Genomic DNA, 14001 nt, shown 5'->3' with positions numbered 1-14001 from the left:
TGCTGTAAACATGTTTTATAATGCATAACTAACAGGGGAGCTCCATTAAGTACACTCCTCAATAGTGGATTTACATAAACCATATATACTTCTTGAAGACTATTACTAAAATGTACATTTATCTTCTGACTGGATAATGTTTGATAAGTATTGTAGATGAGCACATCTAGCATCAAACAGGTGTCTGAGTGATGTGTGTGTGATATTGTGTATACTTCACTTTTGTCAACACTGCTTTAGATGAGTGTAAGTCATGTAAATAACAAATCTACGTAAAGTAACTAAACATAAGTTATATATTTTGTTTGTCCATTTGCAATATTGATAATTTAAGGAACATTTGTGTTGGATAAAAAGTGAGTTACATCAGTTATTAACTCATGTAACATGTAAATTAACATGTAAATGCAGTATATCACATATATATTACAGAAGAGACGGACTCTTGTCTGGATGTTACAGGGACAGATGAGACACACGTGTGTTTATTTGCTGCAGAGACACTGATGAAGGAATGCTGCCATCAAAGGATTTGTGTAAGTACACTACAAAAATTAATGAAACATTTTAAATCTTAAGTTGTATTTTATTTTAATGTAATTTTAAACAACTATTACACCTCTTTTGTTATTCTTGATTTCTCTGCATTTGCTGCAGATCTTTTGTGGTGGAGCAGGACCTGCAAGGAAAGGTGAAACAAAACCTGAAACAAAAGAATAATGTAATGACTTTTTGTATTGTGTATGTGTATTTTTGTAGGACATGAAAATGTCTGTAGATTGGTGTTTGCACTGAGGATGGAGAAGAACACAGCATCATCCTGGAGATGATCGAGAGTCACAGATTCGATGCTCCCTCACTCCACCTGCCCTTTACCGTCTCATCAGGACAGATGCTGCTGTGGTGTCTTCATCCTCAGTTCGAATACCAGGGAACATGTTTGGTAAAAAAATGAATGCACTGTAAGTTGCTTTGGATACATTTATAATTTATTTATAAATTTGAACAACTTCAGTGGTTTAGCCCACTACAAAAGTAATAAATCAATGCATGTACTCGTAAACTCTGTGTAAATGTTTTTCAGGTAGTCGTGCTCATGGGGTGCAGGCACACAAAAGTTTGAAGCAGACACAGCAGTCAGATTGTCCTGCACGTGTTCTTCTGCTCTTGTTTCAAGGTTGTGTGGTACAGAGAGCTGTCATCAAGGTCTTCCTCATCCTGTTGCTCAATGACATCCCCGTTGAGAAGAGTGAGATTGTGAAGTGCAGCAGCAGAACTGTATCAGCTGTGTTCAGATGATAGGAGGATGTTGGGTTCACCATCTGTAAATACATGATTGTTAGAACAATAAGTTTGAAAGAAGCTTTGTTTCATGTGTTGTTGACTTGTACAGTACATGTATGCATTTATTGTGATGCTAACCTTTATACATTGTTTTAATCATTTAGACATGTTTTTTTGTTCTCAGTAAATAAAATATAAATATTTTATCCATTCATGTATTAATTGCTTGACTGAAAATTGATGTATGCACATCGACTGCATTTGTTTCACTAGTATATATTCATGTATAGCTATGTCACAAAAGCAAATAAACGTAGCTTATTTTACTAAAATGTAAAAAATAAAAAATTATATATATATATATATATATATATATATATATATATATATATATATATTTATATATATATATATATATATAATTTGTTGGCATTTATCGTTATTATTGCATGTAAATGTCAATTCATTATGGGGTAATGTTAATTTTCAAGTAGTAATACTTACATTTTTAGATTATCAAATCAACAGTCTTCTCCAAAGGTGAGATCTTCGAGCAGCTGATCGAAGTAACCTTTGTTCCCTATCTGTCGGTCACTACGAGTTATGTCGACCGACAAATGGGGTCTCACTTGGGAGGCCAATCATCTCTGATTTTAAGAGAAAACGCCAATGAAATTGGCAAGTGGATTAACACACCTGAGCCACTCCCCGTGCCAGCGGGTATAAATAGGGCGACAGGTGCATCCACTCATTAGATTTTTGCTTCGGAGCCGAGTAGTCGATGACAAGAAGTCGCTACAAAGCCATCATCTTTGTTTTGTGTGAAGCTGTTCCTGGTCGGTGTGACGGCGCGTTACAGCGGTGTCCCTGGTTACGGCGATTCCCCTGGGCGCTTCGGCTAAAAGAGACAGTTTTCTAAAAGAGCAAATCACGGACGATTCGCGTCTTTTTCAAGATGCCGTTTCGTCCGTGTCCTTCTGGATGCGGTCGTTTCCTGTCTTCGGTTGACGGTCACGAGCGTTGTCTGCAGTGTCTGGGCGTCCAACACGCTGAGGCTGCGCTCGTGGATGATTCATGCGTCTACTGTGGGCGTATGAACATGGCAGCGCTGCGATCGCGTCTCTCACTCCTCAAGGGGAGTGCAGCAGACCCCTCTGTCGCCACCCGTCCCGGTCTCTCTGGCTCGATCAGAGGGCCGCCGGCTGGCGCTCTGGGAGATCTGAGGATCACAGTGAGAGCTTCTCCGCCGGGCCACGCCCCACGGACCTCTCACTCCTCACGCAGCGACTGTCCCGTGCAGCTGCCGATTGATTCTGCTGGGCCGTCTCACAGCGGTCCCAGCGTGTCTTTCGGTGCGCCGCCCGAAGACCAGATGTCGATTGCTGCATCGGGGGATGGGTTATCCGGCATCAGGATCCTCAACTATCTCGACGACTGGCTCATTATGGCCCGGTCCCGAGAAGAGTTGTGCGATCACAGGGACTTCGTGCTTCGGCACCTCAGTCAGTTGGGGCTTCAGGTCAACCGGGAGAAGAGCAAGCTCTCCCCTGTGCAGAGAATCTCTTATCTCGGTATGGAGTTAGACTCGGTGAGTATGACGGCACGTCTCACCAGCGAGCGTGCCCAGTCAGTGCTGAACTGCCTGAGTTCATTCAGAGGCAGGACAGTGGTACCACTGAAACACTTTCAGAGGCTCCTGGGGCATATGGCATCCGCAGCCGCAGTCACGCCGCTCGGGTTGCTTCATATGAGACCACTTCAGCACTGGTTACACTCCCGAGTCCCGAGATGGGCATGGCGCCGCGGTACACATCGTGTCACCATCACACTGATGTGTCGCCGCCTATTCAGTCCTTGGTCGGACCTTGCTTTTCTACGGGCCGGCGTGCCCTTAGAACAAGTGTCCCGGCACGTTGTTGTCACAACAGATGCCTCCAACTCGGGCTGGGGCGCGACATGCAATGGGCAGGCAGCTTCAGGGTCCTGGACAGGACCTCGACTGCTTTGGCACATCAACTGCCTGGAGTTGCTGGCAGTGCATCTAGCTTTGCGACGGTTTCGTCCGCTAGTGCTGGACAAGCACGTGTTGGTCCGCACGGACAACACTGCGGCTGTTTCGTACATCAACCGACAGGGCGGTCTACGATCACGTCGCATGTCTCAACTCGCCCGCCATCTCCTCCTCTGGAGTCAGACGTGGCTCAAGTCGCTGCGCGCTGTCCACATCCCGGGGGAGCTCAATCGTGCAGCCGACGCGCTCTCACGACAGCTCACTTTCCCCGGGGAATGGCGACTCCATCCCCAGACGGTCCAGCTGATCTGGAGTCGATTCGGGGAAGCCCAGGTAGACCTGTTTGCTTCCCACGAGTCCTCCCACTGCCAGCTGTACTATTCCCTGTCCCAGGCCCCCCTGGGCACAGATGCACTGGCACACAGCTGGCCTCGGGCTTTACGCAAGTATGCGTTTCCCCCAGTGAGCCTGCTCGCACAGACTCTGTGCAAGGTCAGGGAGGACGAGGAACAGGTCCTGTTGGTTGCGCCTTACTGGCCCACCCGGACCTGGTTTTCAGAACTCATGCTCCTCGTGACAGCCCCTCCCTGGCGCGTCCCCCTGAGGAGAGACCTTCTCTCTCAGGGGCTTGGCACCATTTGGCACCCGCGTCCAGATCTCTGGAACCTCCACGTGTGGCTTCTAGACGGGACGCGGCAGACCTAAGTGATCTGTCCCCAGCGGTGGTAGACACTATCACTCAGGCTAGAGCCCCTTCTACGAGGCAGGCCTATGCTCTGAAGTGGAGTCTGTTCACGAATTGGTGTTCTTCTCACCGAGAAGACCCCCGGAGATGCCTGGTCAGAGTCGTGCTTTCTTTCCTGCAAGAAAGGCTGGAGCGTGGGCTGTCACCCTCCACCCTGAAGGTGTATGTGGCTGCCATTGCAGCCCATCACGATGCAGTGGACGGCCGGTCCCTGGGGAGGCATGACCTGATCGTTAGGTTCCTGAGGGGTGCCAGAAGGTTACATCTTCCTAGGACACCCCTGATTCCCTCCTGGGACCTCTCTATTGTCCTGGCGGGACTTCAGAGGGGTCCCTTTGAGCCGCTGGATTCGGTTGAGCTGAAGTTCCTGTCTCTCAAGACAGCGCTCCTGAGCTCACTTCCATCAAGAGGGTCGGGGACCTCCAAGCATTTTCGGTAAGTGAAGAGTGCCTTGTGTTCGGGCCGGCCTACTCTCACGTTGTCCTGAGACCCCGGCCTGGATACGTGCCCAAGGTTCCCACCACTCCCTTCCGAGACCAGGTGGTGAACCTGCAAGCGCTGCCCCTGGAGGAGGCAGATCCAGCCTTGTCGTTGCTGTGTCCCGTAAGAGCGCTTCGCATATACGTGGACCGCACCCAGAGCTTCAGAAGCTCTGAGCAGCTCCTGGTCTGCTTTGGAGGTCAGCAGAAGGGGAAGGCTGTCTCTAAGCAGAGGTTGGCCCACTGGATAGTGGACGCCATCGCCTTGGCTTACCATTCCCAAGGCGAGCCGTGCCCCCTGGGGGTGAGGGCCCACTCCACACGGAGTGTGGCCTCCTCCTATGCGTTGGCGCACGGCGCCTCTCTGGCAGACATCTGTCGAGCTGCGGGCTGGGCAACACCTAACACCTTTGCGAGGTTTTACAACCTCCGTGTAGAGACAGTTTCTTCCAGTGTGTTGGGTAACAGGTAATTGGCGGGAAGGGCTGGCTGGGTGTCTCGCTTGCTGCGCCATTCCCCCTAACACGGGGATGTGAGCGCCTTCTTCTCCCAGTAGAGTTCCCCGGTTGGCGTACCCTGGTCGAGCGTCCTCCAGCACCCTCAGCGTCAGACTTGGCGGAGCAGTCTGTCGCCAGGCCCAGTACTGGCGTTAGCATGCCCGGAGCCGGTCAGCCCCTGTACTGGGCTAGGTGTCCATATGGCTGGGTTCCCTACGGGTAAACCCATATGTGTATTCTTCCACGGTAAGGTTTCCCTCTTGGCAAACCCGTGTCTTCCCTTGACAGATCGTTCTGTCAGTCTCTTCTGGCAGCCGTTCCATCCCTACTCCAAGGTAGGACCTGCCTCAGAGACCCCTTCCATATGTAGTACTGCCCCCTGGGTCAGTCCATATCGGTATATCCACATGTCACCTCCCTACGGGTAGGATGTGGTCTCCGTAGCGGCCTTTTCTAAGGCTCGCTTCCCCATTGTCTTGCCAGCTGAAAGAACAAATAGGGAAGATTTGAAGCAATCTTTCACCGAAGGTTGAAATCCCTTCCATTTACTTATGTGGGCGGAACAGCAGCATGGCCTTCTCCAGCAGCGATGTACTCACCCTTTGGCCCCTTCGGTACCAAGGTCAGTGAATTTGCGCTGGGGCTTTGGGAAGGTTACGACCTTAAGCGTAGCTTTTGTGGCACGCCAAGGCTTGTCAACAATTGCAGCGCCTCAGGGTTGTGACGAGGTTCAGGTTATGGCGTTTTCCATAGGACCCCATTTGTCGGTCGACATAACTCGTAGTGACCGACAGATAGGGAACGTCTCGGTTACGTACTTAACCCTCGTTCCCTGATGGAGGGAACGGAGACGTTATGTCCCCATGCCACAACCTTGAACCATTCGCTGTTGCCGGGACACGTTCTCGGCTCCTCAGCGTAAAACCTAATGAGTGGATGCACCTGTCGCCCTATTTATACCTGCTGGCACGGGGAGTGGCTCAGGTGTGTTAATCCACTTGCCAATTTCATTGGCGTTTTCTCTTAAAATCAGAGATGATTGGCCTCCCAAGTGAGACCCCATTTGTCGGTCGACATAACGTCTCCGTTCCCTCCATCAGGGAACGAGGGTTACGTACGTAACCGAGACGTTCAGATATTGCAGAGTCGCTGTGAGGTGTTTGAGCACCTGACCCTCTTTTTTATTGTTATTGACAATTTATTACATAAAAGATCATGGTAAAACGGTTCTATCTAACAATAAATAATCGTAATGCCATAAAACAGTAAATAAAGAAATTCATGTTTTCATCATAGTATGAGATACTACACAAGAAAAACGTTTTTCACGTAAAATAATTGAAAAAAATATTCAAGAGAAAACGATTTTGGGTTTTCTAATATAAAAAATATGCTCTAAGGATAACACTTGATCACATTAGTGGAGTAAAATAAATAAATAAATAAAAATCAACAGTATTGGCTATACTACAATCACAAAATAAAAAGGCAGCCGTTTCTTCAACAAGACTACAACATGGTCAATGTTCTTCATTATCAATATACTTACAAATACATTAATTAAACCCGTCACTTATATCTTTTAAGTTTTTGTGCTTGTTTTAACTTATTAGGTCACATGATCAACATAGCGGATGATGATATACAAATTGCATACATACTTCATACATACGCATTTAGGCTGTAGATTATGTACTCTTTTAGCACTTGTTAAATTAGTACTTATTGAAATTAAGTGCCTAATTAAAGGGTATGCCGTTTCGAACACATCCCGACAAATTCTCATTTTGACATCTTGCGTGGTTCTGTGTGATTTGAACAACTTCAAGTTACGCCTCTTTTGTCAAGTTACGCCCCTGTCTTGCAGTCTGCAGACAGACCCTTCTTAGTCTAGATGGAAATAGGGGTCCACGCGCACCCCTCAGCTTTTTTTATGCCACCTGATTTGTTAAAATCCTTAAAGTGTCTATTTTCATAATCTGCCAGGTACCAAGCTGAAATAATGTCCCAAAAGGGTTCTTTATTAACCCTTTGCTGCACCCTACCGGAACCCGAAAAATACAAAAAATGATATAGAATGTCTGGAATACAATTGGATAAACTGGTAGTGAGTAGTTTATACAGACCAAAACAAAGACTGACATTTCGACATGGAATGCACATTTTCAGAGGAGAATGACTGACTGTAAAATTGTTTTATTTTTATTTTTTTAGATAAACAACTATGTTAACTTAGCATGTTTCTTAAATATTTGCAAATATATTATGATATTTTTATGCTTTAGTACAGTGAAACACTTACAGCACCTTTATATATAAGGTAGTGTTATTTTACTCTAAAGAGTTAGATTAACACTAATATGAGATTTTGGATGAACTCCATGAGGGTAAAATATTGAACTCTGAGTCAGTAGGTGCGTTTACATGGACACTTTTTGCTTCCATCGGAATGAATTCATTCTGACTGATGAATCCGAATGTAGTGTTTACATGAACGCTGAATAAAGTGATCGTGTTGATATGCGTGTTTACATGTCACAAGCTTCTGATCGGATTTACTCTTTTAACATGCACACACTGCATGAATATACAGAGTTTCCCGCTGCTGTTGCATACTGCTTTATAAAGCACACGTGATATTTATCTACTTCGGGTTCTAATTAGGCGACGACCAACACATGAACTGTTGTGCTACTTAACGTTACTTAAAAAAAAAGTGTCACTTCCTGCACCCAAAACTAGTTGTCTGTTGATGAGAGTCTTAAACAAGGATTGGTGGGACGTGGTCCTGTTCCACTTCACATATGCTGAGTGAAAGGGGAGTTTTATAATGACAGAACACTTATTTATGACACTTAATTTACCAGGAAGAGCAGCTCGTTCAGTGCATCATTTTCAATCCGATCAAGTGTTTACATGTCCTCTCGCTTGGATTACAAAAGGAATAAACCACCTCTTACAATGCGATCAAAATTTTAGTCGGATTTGGCCAATTCAATCTGATTGACTGAGAATTATATAAACATCAGGATAGTGTTGAAGTTAACTCTCACTGAGTTTAATACCCAGAACATTAGGGCGGCCAAACTCTGGAAAAATCTACCTGGCATTGTTTGTGAGGCAGACACACTCTGTCAGTTTAAATCTAGATTAAAGACCCATCTCTTTAACCTGGCATATACACACAATAACACACTATCACATTTCTATAATTCAAATCCGTTAAAGCAGTGGCTCCAAACAGTGGCCCTTGAGGCACCCCAACACTGCACAATTTGCATATGTTCTTTCGCTGACACACACATTTCAGATCTCTACGAATGAGCCGATGACCCTGAATCAGGGGTGTCTGATTAAGTATACATGCAAAACGAGCAGTGTTGTGGTGCCTCTGGTACCAGGTTTGGGAACCACTGTGTTGAAGAATTGTTAGGCTGCATTAATCTGATCAATCAGAACCGGGAACACTTCCCATAACACCCTCTGTACTTGCAACTTCGTAAAAAGAATGGCATCTACGCTAATATTAGTCTGTTTCATTCTTATTTCGAGGTCACTGTAGCCATACAGATATAGTCGGTATCCAGAACAGATGGTCACTGTAGCCATCCAGATCCAGTCAATATCAAGATCAGATGGTGGATCAGAACCTAGAGACAACCTATACAGCCCTTAATGTAAGTGGAGACCAAGTCAACTTAGATGCGCCCTGGAGACAGATCCCCTGCAAAGAACTCATCACCGCTTGTACCAGACAAGGAACCAGACAAATCCTCTGCACCTATACCATAGTGTGGAATTAAACCACGCCATGCTGGTTTTGTCTATTCTGAGGAGAACAGGCCCCCCAACTGAGCCTAGTTTCTCCCAAGGTTTTTTTTTTCATTTCTGTCACTGATGGAGTTTTGGTTCCTTGCTTCTGTCTCCTTTGGTTTGCTTAGTTGGGGGCACTTGATTAATTGCACAGACACTATTGGAAGAGAACTGACATCACTGAATACTCAATGAACTGACTGATTCAGATTGATCTGGGATGACTGATTTATCCAGAACTTGGATGATAAAGTTACAAAAATCACAGAATAAATTGATAAGATTAGTTTTAGGATTACACTCTTTTAGCAGTGTATGTGGATAATACACACTTTCGACAGCTTGGTTGGTTACCAATTGAAAGAAAATATTACGGAAATTAAAATATTACATAAAATCATTAATGATAGGGCTCCATTATATTTTAATTCTTATTTTTTTTCGGGTTAATGTAAGACATGGTCATTTTACCAGACAGAGCATTAAGGAAATTAATTTATGTAGATAAAGGACACTGTATGATCAAAGGTCGCTTAAATATCCGGGCGCAAAAGATTGGAATATGCTGCCTTTAGATATTAAGGTATTAACATATTGTGAGGGTTGAAGAGACTGTTTTTAGATAGGATGTCTTTAAATGTATAAGGAATTGTTGATCTGTTTGTTATTTTACAGGAGTGAATGGATTTTAGAATAGGGTTTCTTCTCTCTTTTTAAAGCAAGGACCACAATGGAAATACCATAATTCCTCAAATAAAAACCGTTAGTCAAATAAACGCCGGACCTCTTATAGTGGCCGGGAGCGTGGTCAACACGGACAAATAAAGGCCGGTCTTAAATAAAGGTTGGGGGAAAATTTGTGCAGCTGAGCCAGATAACGAACGTAAATGCCCAATGCTTAAGCGTTTCTCGTTCTCGAGTCAAGAACCGGTTGCATCGGTTTTCAGATCACCAGTAACTTAGGGGCCATTCACATAATGGAAGCGACACGGTCGCGATCCGCACACGATTTTTTCCAGGCGGGTCCGCACCGCATCGAGTTAAAAACATCTCAACTTTTCAGAATGCCTCTAACGCACCGCAGGTCATGTGACAAGAACTAAACAGTAACCTTCATCCTTTCCCGTAACAACATTGAACGCTCAGCCAAGATGAAGAAAACACTGATCATAGCTGTATATGGATATCCATTTTTAAATAAACTTAGTAGCAGAGCTACTGCAAGCGATTTTTAGGCGCGATATGTGAACAGCCCACACTGAACCGAGAAGCATCCGATTCGGGAACCGAGAGGCTGATGATACTGCATGCATGATTCAGCGTGAAGCAAACTGACACACAGAGCGTGTCTGAACCGAACTGATTCTTTTAGTGATTGATTCTGAACTGATTCTGTGCTAATGTTATGATCTCTGTCCACTGGAACGCTATCGCTTTTAATTTAAAACGGGTTATTTAAAACAATTGTTTATCAAACAGATTGAATTAGAAATAAAGGCCTGCCTCTAATAAAAGCCTGCTTCAAATAAAAGCCTGTTACCTTCTGCATTTTAATTAAATAAAGGCCCCGGCTTTTATTTGAAGAATTACGGTAAGTTATTTTACCTTTATTGTGTTATGCTTGACAAGAAGGTTGTAAGATTGAATTGCCTCTTTTTGTCTCAAATTTAACTCAACTCAACTGACTTTAGGTGGAAAAATTACTGCTTGTTATTGTCTTCTTGCATTTTTATTTTAACTATTATCCTGTTTGACTGTAATGTAGACTGATACTCGGTTGAGTATTCGAAACCATTTGCAGAGATGTTTATTGTAGATATAGTCACACACAGGGATAAGGCAGATAATCGTGGTCAAAATACAGACAAAAGGTTGATATAACATCTCCTAGGTGGCAGGACCAGGAGCAGAGTGAGCAGGTTTCAACCGGGTAAAAAGCTTGAAGATCTAACCTGTATGTTACTGGATTAATTTGTTTTATTATACAAATGGGCCTACATACCATGGACTGAGTTTTTTGCTGGGTAGCCACAACCGTAGATCTCAAGTTGATAATCATACTCTCTGACCCGGTTGATGGTTTGGATGGGGACATCTCCTGCGATCTGCTTGGATTTTCTGGGCTCTGATTGCCTTCTGTAGCCTCACATGAGCGCTGTCCCAGACCCTTTCACTTCTTCTGACCCAGTCATCAACCGGCGGAACTTCGGAAGGTTCACCCGACCAAGGGAACTTGGCGGGGTTGATATCCTAAAACACACTTGAAGGGGGTGAGTCCTGTAGATGAGCGAGTAAGTGAGTTTCTTGCAAATTATGTCCAGAGTAGGAGTACATTCAAACGTTCTTGTTCTTGACTACAGTAGGATCTAAGATAACACCCAAGTTCTTTTTTTACTCCCTCCATCTGTCCATTAGCTTGAGGATGATAACCTGATGTTAATCCTTTTAGTGGGACTAGACGACAGGCCTTAGAAAATCTATCAACAATAACTACTACTGTGGTGCACCCGTTGGAGTTGGGTAGATCAGTGACGAAATCCACCGTCAGATGAGACCAGGTGCCGCTGAGGGATAGGCAAGGTTTCCAAGAGACCAGCTGGAAGCTTTCGTGGTGTCTTTGACTTAGCACACACACTGCAAGATTTGACATACTTAGAGACATCATTAGTTAATTCAAGCCACCAAAATGAATTACGCACCAGTTTCTCTATCAGCTGAATGCCAGGATTTCCAGAGCTCGAGTATGTATGGACCCATTGCATGATGCTCTGATGAAGAGATCCTGGAATGTATTGACTGTTAGGGGGGGTATCCTGATGGTGTGGGTTCTGTTAGTTGTTTTCTTTGAATTTCCTCTATTATATCCCAACGGATAGGTGCCACAATGACTGATGAAGTAAGAATTACTCCTTGGCAGCAAGAAGTTTCCTCTGACTCATATCTTCGTGACGGCTTTACCATTCTGTGAATGGTGTGAATGGACTGTGAATGGACTGTGAATTGAAATCTGGTGAAGAATAATGACCACCGAGCCTGTCTTGGGTTCAAACGTTTAGCACTCTTGATATACTCCAAATTTCTGTGATCTGTAATCACCTGAAATGGATGATGTGGTCCCTCCAACCAGTGTCTCCACTCTGACAGCACTTCCTTGATGGAAAGTAGTTCTTTGTTTCCTATATCATAGTTTTTCTCTGCTGTGGTTAGATTTCTGGAAAAGAAAGCACATGGAAAAACATTACCAGGGTTTCCTTGTCTCTGGGATAGAACTGCTCCGATGCCGACATCAGAAGCGTCTACTTCCACTATGAATGGTAGGTCAGGGTTTGGGTGTTTCAGAATTGGAACAGTGGTAAAGCTGTTCCTCAGAGTATCAAATGCTGTCTGGGCAAGCGGTGTCCACAATAGTTTCCTTGGTTTTCCTTAAAGCAGTGGTTCCCAACCTTTTTCAACTCGTGGCCCACACAACCAAACACATATGTTTGCGCGGCCCACTTCAAAAAAATTAACTGACCCCGCTATTGTTGGGTTAATAACTTAGTACTCAGAAGCTAGATTTTAAACTATATTTATTGAATAAACTAGGGCTGTGTGATATGGACAAAAAAAAAAAAACTATCGCGATTTTTTTGATCAATTTTGCAATTGTGCTTTTACAGTCATAAATGCATTCAGGATTAATTTGAAACATATATTTCCAAAAGAAAACCAATCAGAGCTTTATCAAAAAGTTGTAACATCTCTAGAACAGACATAAGTCAAAATTATCACTATAGTGAAGATGTAAAAAAATTTATAGACTTGTGGCAAAAAAAAAAAAAATCCTGTATACAGGGACTTTTTTTTCTTTTTTGCCATGCATTGTTCATAGAGCTCATTAATTGTAGCGGTGCCTCAGGTGTTTGCAGTGTGTATACAGTATGTGTATGCGGTCAGCAGTGAGAGCGCATAAATATAACGCGAAAGCACATTAAAATAATGCACGAGTGCGAATCTCTCTGTTCGCAGCAGATTTCCTTTGCTCTGTCACAAAACCGGTCGTGCTTGCTCAGATACACGCTGCTTTGCGAGGAGAGAGTGTGCACACTTAAAACGTGTCTCCTCTCACTTAAACTGCATCCTGTTCACTAACAAATTCACTCTAAGCTCATGTGTTAGACATGAATTATTTTCGCACGTTTTTATTTCTAGCCTTTTACCGCAGTGAGAACGCTCTGATCCGTCAACATTGGCTCAGAAAAAAGGCGCATCACAGACAGTGTGTGAACCTGGAGTTAGGCATATGCGCATGCTCAAATCGTGATTTTAGGACGTTTTCTTTTAATCGCACAGCCCTAGAATGGACTGGAAATGAACAGAAAATTATTGGCGGCCCACCTGCAATACCACCGCGGACCACAGGTTGAAAACCACTGCCTTAAAGCAAAGCGGTGAGTGGTGCTGCAATAGTACTGCAGCTTCTGATGAATCTCCTGTAAAAGTTAGCAAATCCTAAGAATCTAAGTAATTCCTGGACGTGGCCACTCTGTAACTGCCTCAACCTTCTTTGTGTCCATCTCCACTCCATGATGACTGATCTTGTAGCATAGAAAAGTGGTATTTGAGACATGAAATTCACATTTCTCTGCCTTTACATATAAATGGTTTGCCAGTAAACAAGACAGAACATCTTTCACATGTTGGATGTATTGTTTACATGTCTTTAAATATATTATAATGTCATCAATGTAGCCGATAACGTGGTGATTTCGAATGTCCTGAAATATTCAGTGAGAGTCGGAGGCCTCCATCCTTGTTTTCCCACAAAGAAAAATCCAGATGATGCTGGTGATGTGAATGGGCGGATAAAACCCAAATCCAGAGCCTCTTCAATGTACTGTTCCATGGCATGCATTTCAGGTATAGTTAATGGGTATACCTTGCTTTTAGGAGGTGTAGTGTTAGGTAATAAGTCTATGGCACAGTCCCAAGGGCGGTGTGGAGGTAACATAGCAGCTTTAGCTTTGCTAAAGACTTCCTTGAATTCAATGTACTCTGTGGGAATATTAACTGGTTCGTTATTTTCTGGACTTTCAATACTCGTGGTTAGACATTGAAGTTGTGTTTTACCTTGCAGGCAATGATACAATACGGTGACCATTTGGTAAGATCCCTGGAACCCCAAGAAATCTG

At 44.0% G+C, this 14001-nt stretch overlaps 2 protein-coding genes across 3 annotated transcripts in view; one reads left to right on the top strand and one right to left on the bottom strand.

The window, feature by feature from the left end:
- Positions 1 to 5791, bottom strand: part of LOC128024890 (uncharacterized) — an 85588-nt gene extending 79797 nt beyond the window's left edge. Inside the window, exon 1 of the mRNA XM_052610768.1 lies at positions 5359 to 5791. The gene's annotated coding sequence lies outside the window, so the exon portion shown is untranslated. The remainder of the gene's footprint in view (positions 1 to 5358) is intronic.
- Positions 1 to 14001, top strand: part of plxdc1 (plexin domain containing 1) — a 314569-nt gene that overhangs the window by 31767 nt on the left and 268801 nt on the right. The window lies entirely within an intron of this gene.

This window comes from Carassius gibelio, chromosome A12 (genome assembly GCF_023724105.1).
Source record: "Carassius gibelio isolate Cgi1373 ecotype wild population from Czech Republic chromosome A12, carGib1.2-hapl.c, whole genome shotgun sequence".
Lineage (NCBI taxonomy): Eukaryota > Metazoa > Chordata > Actinopteri > Cypriniformes > Cyprinidae > Carassius > Carassius gibelio.
The sequence above is the reverse complement of the archived record's forward strand: the minus strand, read 5'-3'. Positions and strand labels throughout refer to the sequence as shown.